Below are 13,936 nucleotides of genomic sequence, written 5' to 3'. Positions count from 1 at the left end.
CAAGTTTGGTTACAATTTGCAGGAAGTAATGGTGCCCATGTCTTGTTTACAGTGTCACCTGAAAGTGAGAACAGGCTTCCATATGGCACTGTTGTACCCAGCATCGCAAGATATTTACGTGCAAGATGCGCTAAAGATTAATTTGTCCCATCATGCTTCAGCCAGAAGATGTGTCCATGTTGACGGGTTCTGCTCAATAACAATCCAAAGCAGAGCAGACCGATGCATGTTCATTTTCATCATCTGATTCAGATGCCACCAGCAGAAGGTTGATTTTCTTTTTTGATGGTTCGGGTTTGGATAGTTTCTGCATCTGAGTGTTGCTCTTTTAAGATAGCTGAAAGCATTCTCCACACCTCATCCCTCTCAGATTTTGGAAGGCACTTCAGCTTCTTAAATCTTGGGTTGAGTGCTGTATCTATCCTTAGAAATCTCACATTGGTACCTTCTTTGTGTGTGATCAAATCTGCAGTGAAAGTGTTCTTAAAATGAACATGTGCTGGGTCATCATCCAAGACTGCTATGACATGAAATACATGGCAGAATGTGAGTAAAACAGAACAGGAGACATACAGTTCTCCCCCAAGCAGTTCAGTGTCACATTTGTTTTAACAAGTATCATCAGCATGGAAACATGTCCTCTAGAATGGTGACCGAAGCATGAAGGGGCATATGAATGTTTAGCATATCTGGCATGTAAATACCTTGCAACTCCGGCTATAAAAGTGCCAGGCCAACATCTGTGCTCACATTCAGGTGACGCAAATAAGCAGTCAGCAGTTTCTCTTGTAAACAAACTTGTTTGTCTTAGCAATTGGCTGAACAAGAAGTAGGACTGAGTGGACTTCTAGGCTCTAGAATTTTACATTGTTTTGTTTTTAAGTGTAGTTATGTAACAAAAAATCTACATTTGTAAGTTACACTTTCACAATAAAGAGATTGCACTACAGTACTTGTATGAGGGGAATTAAAAATAGTATTTCTTTTATCATTTTTACAGTGCAAATATTTGTAATAAAAATAATATAAACTGAGCACTATACACTTTGGATTCTGTGTTGTAATAGAAATCAATATATTTGAAAATGTAGAAAAAATCCAAAAATATTTGCCAATTGAAATGTATTATTCTATTGTTTAACAGTGCAATTAATCGCATTTAATTTTTTTAATCAGTTAATTTTTTTAGTTAATCGCGTGAGTTAACTGCATTTAATCGACAGCCCTACTAATTTAACTAAGCACTTAACGTCTAAAAAATTAAATTTTAAAATATACATCTATTATATTAAGATATTTTATGTTCATAGCCAAGTTGTAAGTGAAAATAATGGCATTGCCCTTTTTCATACTCTTACTGAGGGAAAGGAGGAATAGAGAATTTATAGCAACATTGTATACTACTGGTATTTTACATATTTAAATATTCTTATGTAAGGTTGCCAAAGCAGTTTGAGTTTGCAAGATCCATTTATACCACAACTGAGTGGAGTATATTATTTACTGTCCTTTTGTATTGATTTTAGATAGAGACAAGAACATAAGAGTTCTTAGAAGTCTTCATCTCCATTGACTTAAACTGATTTAGTGTAATCAGCTGCAGTGAAAAAAAAATCTAAAGTATCAGTATATTAGCTGAAATTAGGGACACAAGTTTATAGGCAAGTGTTAGGTTTTTTTAAGCTTCCCTAAAGGCACATATATGGTGATAATTAAGACTTTGTTGAGCAGCATTGAAAAGCACCAAAGCCTTATTTGCACCATAAAGCATTAGTTAAAAAAATAATGTTTCTACCTATTGTGGTATAAATGGCCTTAAAAATATTTTTCTATGGCTGAAAAAAGTCAAAACTACTAAATATTTTACTTTGAGTTATGAAGATCTGTATTAGCCTCAAAAGAAAAAAAACTGTTTCATGCTGTACAAAACATGAATGTATCTTTCAGACATAATGACCTATGCGTGTTTAGTGTTATGACTGTGGGATTTTATGGATAATTATTTTCATACCATTTGTTTAAAATAAAAGTTGGGGTGGAAGGGGAAGAAAAGGAAAAAAATGTAAAAAAAAAAAAATTGTAACACTTCCATGATACTAATGCGTTTTTTTTAAATTAAGTGGCTTTTGTTGTAAATAACAGCAATATTATGACAGTTTGTGCCAATGTATAATGTTACAGATTTTTTTTTGTTTGTTTCTTTTTGGCTTCATGATTGAAAACTGCAACTGCCATTTATTATTTTAAGTATCTTTGCTGAAGGGTTTTCTTTTAAATGCAGAAATTTGGGGCTCTTGAATTTTTTGAGTATTTGGAGGGAAGGAGCATGATTTTTTGTTTTTGCTAAATATGAAGTAATATACAAATAACTTTTTATGAAGCATACGCAGATGTCAGCCAATCACTCTGAGAAGTAACTTTAGGTAAGCCAGCTAAATGTGTTTTATCAGCACTCAGTTATATTGCATTTGAAGGTATTTGGTGTTCAAATAATACAATATTCTTAAGCAATAAAACTTAACTACTTTTATGCTCTTTATTCTAAAATATTCTACCCCAGTCACTAGTAACAAAAGTCTTGATTATTCAGCGAACTACAGTTAGCACTAGGTCATGTTTCTTCCCAGTTTCTACAAATTACAATTTGAAATTACTGTAATTTACATGTCTCCTTCTGCAACAGCATTTCTTTAGGATAGCCTCTTAGTCACTGCCATCCTCTATCATCAAAACATTCAAAAAGTAGTTGAAGAGACCAAGAGAAGGTCTGCTGTGGAACCATGCAACTGGCACCTTCCCATGGAAAGTCAGCAGATAACTTTGCAGAACCCAAAGGAAGGCCAAAATGCAGCTGAACTGCTGCAGTTCCAACATGCAGGGAGACAGAAAATAGTCATGCATGAAGATGCTGCAGCCCCCTGCATGCGGTGGAGCAGAATTGCATGCTGTTCCAGCTATTACTGTATATATGAAGCATGGGGGGAGGGATAGCTCAGTGGTTTGAGCATTGGCCTGCTAAACCTACAGTTGTGAGTTCAATCCTTGAGGAGGCCACTTAGGGATCTGGGGCAAAAATTGGTCCTGCTAGTGAAGACAGGGGGCTGGACTCAATGACCTTTCGAGGTCCCTTCCAGTTCTAGAAGATTGGTATATCTCCAATTATTACCTATGGGCGGTGTTCAGTGGTGAAGGGAAATTGCAAGGGCGTGGGCTGTAGGTCAGCAAACTGTATAGATCCAACATCTACAAACCTCCAGGTAGGGAGTAGGAAATCCAGCCCATGAGTTGTTGGAGAGCCGGCAGACCTGCTCTGCAGGTGCCCCATGCCTTGGTCTGGGGAGGATTCTGGTCTCACATTCAAATTTGGTTTACTCAAAACTTTGTATAAGTGACAGGAATTTTATCCCCTAAAGTCACCGGTGACCAAACATAATCTCACATGCATCACAAATTCCAGGTCTCTGATTTGCTATGCATTATACTGCATCAGAACAGCGATGTCGGCTTATCTGTGGCTTGCTAATTCCAGTACCCAACTTTCCTTTTAAACACTTAAAACCATTCTTTTAAAATAACCTTTTTAACCAGTAGAGTGTGTTTATTTTTTTCCCATTGCATGTGCTGTAGATCAGGGTAGGCAACCTATGGCACGCGTGCCAAAGGCAGCACACGAGCTGATTTTCAGTGACACACTGCAAGATCCTGGCCATCGAGGGGGGCTCTGCATTTTAATTTAATTTTAAATGAAGCTTCTTAAACATTTTAAAAACCTTATTTACTTTACATACAACAATAGTTTAGTTATATAATATAGACTTATAGAAAGGGATCTTATAAAAATGTTAAAATGTATTACTGGTAAGCAAAACTTTAAATCGGAGTGAATAAATGAAGACTCGGCACACCACTTTTGAAAGGTTGCTGTAGATCAGTGCTGGGGTCCAATGCCAAAATTCAATAAACATATCCGCTGTGTAAAGGAGCATCTCATTTCATTTGTTGAAATTGCAAAGAAAAGTATATTAATGGTGATAGGGAAGGTGCTAGGAGAGGAAAGTGATTTATTTGCTTTAATAAACTTATTTTATCCTATCTATTGTCGCACAAAGGTTACAAACCAAAGCTGAAATTGTTGGGTTATCAGTCTACAAAGAAGAGGTGGCTAGTTAGATAAAACGTCAAATTCACCCCCTGTGCAGAGCTGGCACAGATGCATGCACCACTTCAGAGGACTTTTCCAACATGGGTGCATAGGCCTTAAGCTGACCCTTTGCAGGTTGGTGAATTTCACTCATTGTGATCTGAGTTGAGAGAAATTAGAGAGGAATGAATCATTGCGTTCTTTTAAAACATTATTTGTGGATATGTTGATGCTTCATCACCTTAAAATCAAATGTTCTGGTTATTTGCTTTTTTGGGCTAGATGTTGAAAGAACACAAAATAACCAAAATATATCTTCTGTGTATTCCTCAGCATTAGTTCTTGCTTCACAGACCTTGGCTGACAACTTTTGTTTGTTGCATTATTTCATATTTAGCAAGTTTTAATATTTTAAGGTCCTTTTTTTCTAAGTTTCTTAAATTTCAAATAGCACTTTATCACATGCTTTTACTACTGACTTAACTATTGGACAAAATAAATTGTAATGGGCTTGGAGAGAGATGCTTAATTGATTTCTGTACAGAGTTGATTTGGATGGCACCCTGGTACAAATGCTTTACAGTTTTCTAACCGGTTTTGGCTTACTTATGTGTCCCTGACACTATCAAATAACAAGTCTTGACAATTTTTAATATCCGTTCTACTGTGTTATAATAATTTAAAGTCTGGTACTAAAAACAAGGTGCAAACATAAACTGCAGGGTACTCTTGAATTCATCTCTGTGTTCTCTCTCTCAGCTAGCTACAAATAAGCTATGTTTACTGTAAGTATTTCTGCTTAGCATTATTTTAACATTAGGTAAATAACCTGAAAATCAGGTAATTCATTTTTGTACTTGTGTTATAACTTATTTTGAGTTTTGATAACTAAAGATAAGTAGATAATGCACAATAGTCAGTTTTTAAAAAGTTGTAACCCCTTTACTCCTAGGCAGAGTCTTGAAACATGAGTGAAGGGATTAACACAGTTTACATTAAGCTGTTTTGTTCTCTGTTTATTAATTAGAATATATCCAAAACTAGCCCAGTGCAATGATCTCAGTATATTAGGGCTCCACAGTAACAATCCATAACATCATCTTAACAAATAAGAGAAACTAGACTTTAATTTCCTATTATGTAGATGTAACTTTATTTCAGGTAGTTCACTTATCAGTGATCTAGTTTTAACTAGTGAATTTGGCAAAACTATTCTTGTGTGTTTTTCTGTAACAGGTGCTATACTATATGTGAAAATACAAAGTGGGGAAATCTTGTCTGGATCATATTCACAATCATTGGTGGCAGTATTTATTTGCAAGTCACTTATGGGTAATAAGTTTGCATTTTCTGCTGCAGCTTTGCATATGTCAGATTTCAATTGGGTTTCATACTGCTCAACAATTGACTATGAATGTGTAAGTAGATCATCCCCCAAGGTTGAATAGCTCCATTGCTGTTTAGCCCAATTCTATTAAAATCTTTCTGTTAATGTTAAAATATGCTTTTCCCATAAGTAGATTTTTGCCTATGAATTTGTACAGTTGCTCATCAGATAAACCTATTCAGAAAACACATCGTCTAGGTTGCTCAGTTGAATAATAAACTTGAATTTGGTCAACACTGGACAATGTGAAAAGAAATTCAGCTTTTGTCACTGCAGCTACTGTATACTTTAAAGAGCATTATGTATCCTCATTCTGGTAAAATAAAAATTCTTGCCATTAATATGATACACTAACATTCTACAGAATACCAGCAGCTCCCAAGATAAATATGCTAGTTAACATTTAAGAAGTCTTGTTTTAGTCTTAAGAACAATTTCATTCTATTATGTGAAATAAATGCTGTTATACATATTTTGTGGATATATTTAATTTCAATTGGCAAATGGTTGTTTAGGTACAAACTTGAAAAATATATAGTTAAATTGTTTAATTGCAAAATAAAGATGTGCTTTAGTAATTTAAAGTTTAATTTTTGGGAGATTTTTTTATCTGCTGTACACATGGTTTTCTCATGCCATTCCTGCATAAACTCTGTGGTTTTTAACATTATATGGTATTACTATAACTACAGTTCTGCTTTGCTGTAGGTGAGGGTTTTTGTGTGTGTGAACTGAATGCTAGTAAAAGATGCTAAATTAACAAGTGACGTTTTCTGTCTATAGAACAAGTAGGATATTAGCTGTGAAGGCACAAGTTTCTTCCATGTTTTCCTGACAGTGTACCTCAGCTTTACACTAGAGAGAACCACACCTCTGCCATTATTAATCCTTTATATACATTTATATAAAAGATTGTGTTTTTCAGAATAAAACAGTCAGTGCTCTATCGAGCTTTACAGCCTGATAGACAAAATTTGGGTGGGTGTAGAGATTATTGATGGGAAGAATGGCCATTCCTGATAGAAGTTTGTGATGAAGTGGACAAAAAGTAGGAGAATGTTCCAGGCAAATTGGTTGATACGAATGAAGGTGCAAAGCCAAGAGCAAGTGAAAAAGATGAAAGGATCTATAACAGGAAAGGACTCTGCGGAGTCTTCTGAGCAGGAGAATGGACTAGGGAAAAATGAGAACAGCATTATAGCACATTGAGATGGATGTAGGGAAGTTGAAGTTGGATCTGATGTAGTAAAAGAAACACTGCTGAAGGCATTCAGTGAAGTGGGGTGTGGCAAGAGATAATTTTAAATGGCAATATTTTGTTTAAACGATTAGGGAGAGATGAGTGAGAAGGCTGGAGGGGGAAGAGTAATCACAGTTGAACTCATGGACAAAGGGTTTGAGCATTGAATATAGTGAGGAAAGCAGATTTTAATTATATGTGAGAGTAATAAGTGTCATGAGTTAGCAAGAGGCTGGATATGGGAGAGGAGAGAATTTAGATGTCACTGATGTTACAAGACTGGAAGATAAGAACAGTAACATTGTCAGTGGTGATGGAGAATGGACATTGTGAGAGGGATTAGGTGGAAAGGCGTTCAGTCTTGGGAGCGACTGAAGGGGCCTGGTGGTAGGAGGTCATTGTCCATAATGCTTCAATCTTTGTCCTCTGTGAGAGATGGCATACCAGTGGGTGCAAATACAGTGGCAGTTGTGTGGTGTGTACACCTGTCCACTAGGAAGTGAGCTGAAAGCATTGTGTTTTTGCAAAGATGATGCATCAACTGCTCTGCACTTATGATCTTCGAACTGCAAAGAAAAGTGAAGTTGATTAGTTTCTAAATGTATTCGGTTTACCCTTTTCCTCCAGTACAAGTTTTCAAAATGTGCATGTATTTCCTGATAGTGTACTGTGAGCAGGCAGACATCCCTTACACTCAGTACAGAAAGGATAAACTAAATTAGCATCCAGAACCGCATCCCCTTTCTGGGATTTGCTTTCATTGCTTAAATAACAAGATACAAACCTCAATCTAAGCTTCCTCCTGTGCTTACTTTGTTCCTAGGGTTACCACCTGAAGGATCCTTCTGTCCTAGCCTCTAGCTCCCTGTCTCCAGAGAGACATGCCCAAAAACCTATCCTAATTGGTATTAACAAGACTCTGTGTCTCATCAGAGATTGCTTTGCAACTTTATACACTTTTCTAGCAACAGACATGAAGACCACTCAACAGAAGAACTTTGTTTTGAGTGATGGTTGCTATGTATATTCCATTGTAGGTGCACATGTGTTCCATGCACCTAAGACCAGAAGATTCTTGCTAGCAGTGTCCGTTGGCCTGTCCCTGCACCCCTCTCCTCCTCATGCTCCAGATCAAAGGCATACTGGGCAGTGTAGACCAACCACCTCTCCATTTCTTTTCTACCACCTATGGTCTGTGATGGAACTTCTTCAGTGTCCACAGCGCTGGCATAGCTTCTTCTGTGTCTAACTGTAATTATTTATAAACAGTTTTTAGATCGTTTTTTATAGTTAAGTGTAGTTTTTAGGAGTCGGGGGGGGGCAGGGGAGAAGCCTTCCCATACCTCCATATGAGGTGATTAGTATGTCTAAGATCCCAGGATTCAAGAACTGCACCTCCTGATCTCTGGCCTTCTTGGTCAGCAACAACCACCTCTCCTCACATCCCATTGAAGTGTGGCACTTGCAATCCTTCTCTAGATCAAAATCTCCTGAACCTGCGCTATCAATGGGTACTTCAAGGCTTGTGCGGCCCTGTCCTCAGCAACCTCCTTGGTATGACCAATCCTTAATTCCTCTTCCACTTCCTTATGAACATCCTCCCACTGGCCATATTGGTACCCTTGGGCTGCATACTGCCAACAGTTTTCCACAGTACCTAGTGCTCTCAGGAAATGCCATGTACAGCACTCCCAGATCCCCTCTGTTCCCCCACAGCAGTTTCCATTGCAAGAGGAGCAAGGATCAAAGCTTCTCCTCAGATGAATATTTCATCATCCTCTCTGAATGAAGTGATTATGTCCCTTCCTTCTACTGTTAGATTATGTCAAATAATTTCAGAAGTTGATGAAAAGGGCAGCAGATGCTCTTCAAAAACTGTTAGAAGAAGTACAAGAGACTCTGCATAAGTTCTTGATGGTTCTTCATGTACCATCTTCAGCACAGGTGGCCCTTTCGCTAAATAAGGTGGTGTTAGAACCTGCCAAGACAATTTGGCAGACTCCTGCCACTGTTCCCCCTCCCCCAACAGCTAAGAGAGCAGATAAAAAGTATGTTCTGGCTAAGGACTCAGAATTTATTTTCCCATCCAGCCCCTAACTCCTTGGTCATGGATTCAGTAAGCGAATGCAACAGGCAAATACCATTCCAAGGTTACACAGTTTGATAAGGACTTTTGGTCCCTTGATCTCTTTGGACATAAAAGTTACTTGCCTGCCACCCTGCAATTCAGAATTGCTGATCATCAGGCGATTCTTGCAAAAGGACAACTGCATTAACTGTTCAAATGTTAATTTATTTAACATCTCCCTCAAAAGCATAGGGAGCAGTTTTATGCCCTCATTGCAGAGGGACAGCTTCTAGCGAGGACAGATTTACAAGCTTCTCTCAATGCAGTTGACACTCCATCTCCACAGCTGTGGTCATGCATTAAATCTCATGGTTGCAACACTCTGCTGAAATCCAAAACACCACAGAGAACCTCCCCTTTGGTGGGCTTAAATTATTCAATAAGTCCACAGATGAGTCCCTGCATTCTCTGAAGGATTCCAGGTTGACCACTAGGCGTAGATAGGCCTGCAAACAAGAGAAGGTTTAGTCAGTCTCAGCCAGCTCACAAATCCTGATCAGCTGAGTTTTCCAGGTACCAGAGGTGTTGAAGTCACTTAAAAAGAAATTCATAATGCAGAGACCAAACTATTGCAACCATTGCCCCTGGATTTGACACAGCAGACATCATCTACAAAGCATTCATGTTGGTGCCTTAGTTGAGGGCCTCAAGCACTCCCATGACCTGGATCTGATGCTGCGCCATCCTTCCCCATCCTCCCTCCACCTTTCGGGGATCATCTCTCCCATTTCTGCAACACATAGGAGCAGATTACTTCTGACAGATGATCTTTGAGGTTATAACATTGGGCTATTCCATCCATTTTCACTCCATACTCCCCCATCCCTTTTCAGGGATCCATTTCACAAACCTCTCCAGAGATGAGAGGTTTTCTCCCTCATTCACATAGGAGATGTGAAACCAGTCCCCAGTGAGTACAGAGGGAAAGGGATTTTATTCCAAGTACTTTCTGGTTCCCAAAAAACAAGGGTGGCTGGAGGCCAGTACTAGATTTCAGAGTGCTGAATACCTTTGTCAGGGTGCAGAGGTTCAAGATGGTAACATCGTAGCTATCATTCCATCCCTGGATCCAGAGGACTACTTCACCTTCAAGGCACATGCTTTGATGTCACAATATACCCCTGTCACAAGAGATTCCTATGCTTTGTTGTATGTCAGGACCACTTACCAGTATCGAATCCTTCCTTTCAGACTCTCTACTGCCCTCCGAGTATTTACTTATTTACTTCTCAAGCATGTGGCAATGTCTACCTTTGTCACACTATACACCCGCTTACCACTGCTTTGTTCCCAAAACTGGCTCAGAGAGAGTTTGTGCCCCCAACAGAGACACTCTGAACAAGTTGTTCTCCATCCCCAGCCATGTACCTGTTTCCCTCAACTGGTGAAAGAATCTAGACAAGGTGTGCTTAGGAGTTCTCTTCAACCCCTCCCTCCCACTGTCACAATAGTTTTGCACGCATCCCTCCTAAGGTGGGGAGTCTATTTACAGTACTACACTTATCCAGGGCAGATGGTCTGCCCAGGATTCTACCCTTCATATCAACATTCTGGAGCGCAGAGCTGTAAGATAAGTTTGCCAGCACTTCCTTCCCATGCTAGGTCAGTCCGTCTGTATAATGGATGACAATAGTTCCTACTACGTACTACATAAATAGACAAGGGGGAATGAGATCCCATTTCCTCAGCTCAAAGACAGGTGATGTATGGAACTGGTGAGAAGCCCACCACAGCAGATTATCACTGAATCAACAAGAGGTGATGCAATTTTAGACTAGGTTTTGGTAAGTAGTAAGGACATCACAGAATAGATAATTGTAGGAAATTACCTTGGACTGACTGATTAAATTAAGTGGAAGGATAATCAAAGCCAGGTCATCAACTATGATTTTGTATTTCAAAAGGGCAGGCTTGGGGAAATTAAGGGAATTGGTTAAAGAAGTCAGCTGTACTGAAGAGCACAAAGACTTAAATGTAGAAGGTGCTTGGAATTTCTTTAAATCGACTATACAAAAACTATCTGAAGTTTGCATCCCAAGCAAGAGGAAAAACTTGTAGGGGAAAGGCTCCAGGTCCAGCTGAGTGAATAATATAGGAAATGGAAAAAGGGATTGATCACAAAGAAAACTACCTTGTGGAGGTTAGAAAATATAGGAAAAAAGTGAGAATTGCTAAAAGTCGAGCTGAATTAGCTCTTGCCAAGGAAATTAAAATAAATAAGAGGGTTTTTTAAAGAGAGATAAAGAGAAAATAAGGAAGGATGAGGTTGGGCCACTGTGCAGTGTGGATGGGAAGAAAATGAAAGATAATCTAGGTATGGCCCAAAAACTAAATGAATACTTTGCCTCGGTGTTCACTAAGGATGATCATATGCATGAAAGCAAAAGGGGTGATGGAAATAAATGCCTAGACATGGAAATTGCCATATCTGAGGTGCAAGAAAAACTTAGAGCTTAATGCACTCTCATCAGGGGAACTGTATAATTTCCCAGAATCTAATCTTAAGAATTTCTGCTACAAATTGGGGACTCGTCAGTTGGAAGTGACAGAGGAGAGAGACTTGGGTGTGTGGGTTGATCAAGATGACTATGAGCCACCAATGTGATTTGGCCGAGTAAAAAGACAAATGTGATTCTAGGATGTATCAGGTGATGCATTTCCCTTAGGGATAAAGAAGTATTATTGCCACTGTATAAGGCACTGGTAAAACCTAATTTGGAATACTATGTTCAATTCAGGTCACCCAAGTTTAAAAAAAGATTAATTTAAACTGGAAAAGGTGCAAAGAAGAGCTACTAGGATGATCGGGGAATGGAGGGCCTTTCTTAGGAGACTGGAAGAACTAGGTTTGTTTAGTAGCAAAAAAAAAAGGCTGAGAAGGGGTATGATTGCTGTCTATAAATACATCAGGAAGGATGATGAGCTATTTCAGCTGAAGGACAATGTTGGCGCAAGAACAAATGGATATAAACTGGCCATGAACAAATTCAGGTTGGAAATTAGAAGAAGGTTGTATGACTGGGTTGTTTGTGATGGTAGCAGGCAGGGCTCAGCCGCCCTTGGACCCACTTCTGGTTTATGTCTTACAGTCCTAAAAGCTTATGCTTCAGGGTTTCAGCTCACCACTGGCAGGAGTCAGGAAACGATTTTCCCTCCTGCCAATGTATTGTGGTTTTAGTTTTAATGTCCTTTCTCTGAAGCATGGGGGGTGGCCGCAACAGGACATGGGACATTAGATGGGATGGGCCAGGGCTGTGACATGGCACCAAGTATTCTCTCTCTCTGGTGCTTGGCTAGCTGGTTCTTGTTTACATGCTCAGGATCTAACTGATCGTCATAATGTGGGGTCAGATTGGCAGTGAACTTGTTTTTAGGTTTTTTTTTTTTTGCCTTCCTCAGCAGCATGTGGGTATTGGTCACTTGCCAAGGTATTTCTGGATATATATCGTTTAATCATTTCCCTACCATTGCAGGGGCCACCTATTCTCTGTGGCACATAAAAATCTAGTTTCCTTGGGGGCTGAAATACTTTGGTTCAATTTCAGATGGGTTTAGCAGATGAGTACTGTGTGGTGATGGTGGCCTGTGATCTACAGGAGATCAGACTAGATGATCTGGTGGCCCCTTCTGCTTTGAATTCTGTGAATCTGAACAGTTTATTTGCCTGGTCTTCAAAACACCATAGCTGACGCCCTCCACAGACAATTCACTCAGGATCATGAGTTGGGATCTCAGCACATCCACATGTGCACAGATATTCCTTACTCAGGGTTTTCTGTACATAAACCTTTTGGCCACCGCTGCCATGAGAAATGTGCAAAATTCTGCTTAAGGGACACCTCAGGCGCCATTCCCTTGGGGATGCCTTTTTTCCTTTCCTGGATAAAGTGTCTCCTGTATGCCTTCTCTCCAATGCAACTAATCCTCAACAAAATCAGATGGGACAAAACTACAATAATCTTGATTGCGCCAACCTCGCCGAGACAGGTGTGATTTCCATATCTGCCTTGCCTCTCCTGGCAGGCCAGCAATCTCCTGTGACTCCCAGCCTCCTCCTTCAGGACTCGGGAAACATTTGTCACCTCAGCCTGAACACTCTCCGGCTCAAGGCGTGGTACTTAAATGGCTCTTGGGTTAGAATTCTCCTGTTCTTCTTTGCATGTATGTCCTTATGAATGCTCCACTGAAGGATGTGCAGTGCCTGTGAACTTTTGATGAAGACTATAAAACAGTGTCCATCAGTCCATGCCTGTGCAGAGCAGCAATTTGTGCTCCCATATGAGGGCATACAGGGAGGGGATAGCGCAGTGGTTCAAGCATTGGCCTGCTAAACCCAGGGTTGTGAGTTCAATCCTTGAGGGGACCATTTGGGGATTTAGTTGGTGTTGGTCTTGCTTTGAGCAGGGGGTTGGGCTAGATACCTCCTGAGGTCCCTTCCAACCCTGATATTCTATGCTGCCACTCAGTTCCTTCTTAACTACCTGATGCTTCAGATGGAGCATTTGGTGTCTGCTGTTCTACAGTTTTCTGTCTTTTCTTGCTTACTGTGAATTTTTTTTCTCATTTTATGGAGTGATGTGTTAAAGGGACATTTGTTCATTGGACCTTCCTACCACAAGGTGGGAAACTGAGGCACAGGGCACTGTGTGGTCTGGATTTTGCTTATGGTTACATGCTTTTGAACGTGGTTTTGGTCTTTTCCCAAACTACTGCTTGGTTCCTTTTCCCTTTTATTAAAAGTTATTTTGTTATACACAGACAGAGGCCTCGTCTACACTCAGGTGGGTGATCGATCTAAGTTAAATAACTTCAGTAGCTGAAGTTGACGTACTTAGATCGACTTCCCGTGGTGTCTTCCAGTGAGTACAGAGGAAAGGGATTTTATTCCAAGTATTTTCTGGTTCCCAATTCACAGTATACAATTAGCAGGATTACCCAACATTCATATGTTGCATAATGTGTGTGTAATACATCCTGATGCATATGCATAATATGTTGGCTAACAATTAGAATGTTTGTGTCCTTATGTAGAGCATAAAT

The 13,936-nt window shown here is 39.6% G+C and overlaps 1 protein-coding gene and 1 long non-coding RNA gene across 7 annotated transcripts in view; one reads left to right on the top strand and one right to left on the bottom strand.

Annotated features, from left to right (window-relative positions):
- Positions 1–13,936, top strand: part of PTPN4 (protein tyrosine phosphatase non-receptor type 4) — a 302,113-nt gene that overhangs the window by 199,695 nt on the left and 88,482 nt on the right. The window lies entirely within an intron of this gene.
- Positions 9,041–10,278, bottom strand: LOC120374709. Its single transcript, XR_005586216.1, has 2 exons — positions 9,906–10,278; positions 9,041–9,342 (listed from the first exon to the last, which is right to left on the bottom strand). It is a non-coding gene; the product is annotated as an uncharacterized LOC120374709 (long non-coding RNA).

This window comes from Mauremys reevesii, linkage group 11 (assembly GCF_016161935.1).
Source record: "Mauremys reevesii isolate NIE-2019 linkage group 11, ASM1616193v1, whole genome shotgun sequence".
NCBI lineage: Eukaryota > Metazoa > Chordata > Testudines > Geoemydidae > Mauremys > Mauremys reevesii.
This window is presented reverse-complemented; position numbering and strand designations above follow the sequence as displayed.